Genomic DNA, 3,362 nt, shown 5'->3' with positions numbered 1-3,362 from the left:
ACACCTTGACCGCCCTTGACGCGCCCGAAAAAGCCGTGGCAAACGGCTTTCGGTGCGTGTATAGATAGATCGTGGTTGAGTCACTATATTGCGATTTGTGTTACTGCGTTGAAATGTGAAAGCGGCACGCGCAGAGTGCGCTAGTTTTTACATACGTGGCCTTATCTCGATATTTTATTGTCTACAGTTTTTCGCGCGTTCCATGCTTACTTCTTCCACTGACTGTCTTCCCGCGAACTCGGATAAAACTCGTGTGAGCGCAGACCACTGGGCACTCTGCGTAGCAGCCCTGATGGACCGATTACAACTCGCTAGCAGTTCCGCGTTCTCTCGAGACCTCTAGATAAGGATGCCTCAAATTCGCTGTCTGTATAAAAATTATTTCGCTTTGATGAAACTAACGCCCTCATCAGATAATGGCAGCATACATGCAGATAAGGATGACTAAAATGCGCAGTCGGTGTCAGCTTATTTCATAGCGATGTGATTAACGCATCCTTCACCTCATTGTAGTTTACGAGCTTGTGTAGAAGCCACCAGTGAATAAACAACATGGCTGACTCATCTCTGTGCAAGTTTTTCCGATAACAAAAGCAATTTGTCACTCACCTTACAGCCCGAGCTCTGAGCTCTAGATTCTCGTCGTGCGTATTTTTAATAGACAATATCCAAGACACTGTTTATTAAATAATGTAGGCGAATTACGACCAGCAATAGTCTGACGGATAACTTATTTTCAAACCCCTTGAACGTGAGACCCCCGCAGCTTAACGAGCTTTCTCGTGCGTCTTTCCTGACGTCCATGGCAAATTCGCATGAAACAACAAAATTTAGCCACCTTTTTTTTAGGAGTTCCTATATTGATTTTTTTTGTTTTATCTCATTACATACATGTTTCTTAAGCACTGTTCCTTAATGAACTTGAATTTTTTTATTTATCATACAACTTATGAATGACAGTTGGCGCGGACAACTTCCATCCACGCCACTTATGAGCCAAGAAAGGCCGTTTCATGATGTACACCTTGGTATCCAAAATTTGTCAAAAGCATGGGTGAAAACAACTTTATGACGACACTCTTCATTTGATATGGCATTCGCCAATCATTCCTTAGTTTTTATTTCCATCCCACCTTCTCTTTGCCCCATTGTATATGAGGTGTTTCAGGGAAGGTGATTTTATTTTTTTAATTATTTAAAACATGGTTTCTGAGGAAAAGATCAGCTTTTTGCTGCTTTTTAATACTGTTATGTGACGGCAAGCCGGTGAAGACAGTACTACATAACAGATGGCGGCGGAATGATTGAATGGCGGTGGGCCTAGCGCGAGCGCTCCGTGCCGCGCCACTGCCCACTTTGTCGTCTTCTACTCCGTGACAATACCAGTGTTGGCGGACGTCGAAAAACAGGTGAATCATGTTATCTATTAAACTTAATAACAAAGCTTTAATGATTAACCTCCTCACCATTACCGATGAACACCTGATTGCAATTAGAGTTCTGTAGCCCGCAGCTATAGTAATAGCCATTTGAGTTTTTAAAATTTCGAAAACCCGATTACCCTCGGCGTTGTGGCTCGACAAAATTTGCCTATTTCGACTAGTTACATCCATTGTAGGGGTTGCTTTGCCTGCGTACTTTTCGAAAGCGCGTGTATTTTAACACAATGTAGCCAATTTGTCGCGCCAGGTCCATCTGCTGCTCAAACCTTGCTTGATTGCGGAAGTGGGTCTCTTCGCTCCCGAGGACTCGGCCCCCTTTGCTATAGCCCCTGTTTATATGCCTTCATAGCTCCCGCTGTACGGGCCGAGGATTCCAGCGAGGATGTCGGACCTCACCGAGGACCCAGGGCCGGTTCTGCGTGCTCAACGCGCCGAGCAGCAATGGAAACGCAGGGAACGACAACGTGAAGCTAGAGAGGTCGAAGCACCACCCCAGTTGATCCAGCAAAGCGAGCTCGGCTAGTGAAAGAACGACGTGCTCGTCGCCAGCGCCAACGTGAAGCATCATTTGGAAGAGCCTTCATCATAACAGCATTAAGGCAAAATTACCACTGCTTGCGCACGTCGCTAGCATCAGGTTGTCTGGTCGTCCGTCCAAATTTTGTCAGACTATACTTACATATAGGCGCCTGTAACCGACCAAGGCATATTGTTGAGTTTTTCTTTCAGGTCAGGACAGCAAGCTATGACTATGGGATCGTCGACGGCTGCATTACGTCATCCTCACTAAATCTTCCAATTGAAGACCAATAACATTTTTTTTTCTTTTGACGAGAGGCAATGAGCGTGCTGCCGGATTGAAGACATTCGGTTTCCGTCAGTTATGATGGGTCCACGGCAATCTGTATAACCTTTGATTAAGAAGCCAGGAGCACCACGAAATGAGACCATAATGCTTTGCAGGCCGCATAGCTGGTATCGGATTCATGTCGGCCTGAATGGTAGTAGTGGTGTCCTATGAATTATTGTTCGTTGCCTCCGATGAAGCATACTAGGTATTCGACGCATCCGTCAACATCTTATTAGTGGGCTTTAGCGGTTTTGTTCATCAAATGCTGGTGCTTTATAATGCTGGTACCAGAATTTTGACCGGTATGCTGTCCGAAAATCCGCTCGAGAAACAGTGGCAGTGTTTTCTACTGCGCAGCCGCGCGGGCGCCGTTGCTGCTGTCGAACTTAGCTTGATGACCACACAGGCTAGCGGTGGGAACATTACGTGGTCGTCACAAACGCGCATCACTGTGTTGAATGCCTCTGTATCGTCGCCTGCAGTCAGTTGGGCCAGAAATGTCTCCAAATGAGACTCTTTGATTGTGTAGTGATCTAGAGTAATAGTCAATTCTCGCCCTAGCAGTCGATCGCTGCCCCATCGTGGGCTAATTTTTTGCGATTCGCCTCCTTCAAAACACGGCGGACGTGGTCGGGTTTGTGGGGAATCAGCCCCGCTGTTTCCCCTTGTGGTTTGCTTTCCCGCGAGGCACCATGCAGCAGCAGCCTCGCCTTGAGGATGGGCACATTCCCTTATTAGTTACCTTAACTAACAAGAGAGGGCGCCAACGTCGCAGCACGAGAGACTGCTTGCGGCACGCGGGCGGGAGAGGCCAGGAGGCTCTTCGGCTGGGATCGTCGGCGCGAGTGGACGTTTCACACGCGGCTCCGCTCTTCGCCAGTGGGGCGAGGAAGCGGCGGGAAGACTGGCACCCGTATCTCGTCCCGTCCAGGCCTCGGAGTATCCCTTGCCCTAGCGTGGGCGAATATTCGCTCTTAACTCGGACGACCTTGATTCATTAGCGCATCTTGTTGCTAGCTGGCGTTATTGTTGCTGTATCAATAAATGCCTGTTTGTGTCAGCCTAGTGTC

The sequence above is a fragment of the Amblyomma americanum genome, chromosome 1, assembly GCF_052857255.1.
Source record: "Amblyomma americanum isolate KBUSLIRL-KWMA chromosome 1, ASM5285725v1, whole genome shotgun sequence".
NCBI lineage: Eukaryota > Metazoa > Arthropoda > Arachnida > Ixodida > Ixodidae > Amblyomma > Amblyomma americanum.
This window is presented reverse-complemented; position numbering follows the sequence as displayed.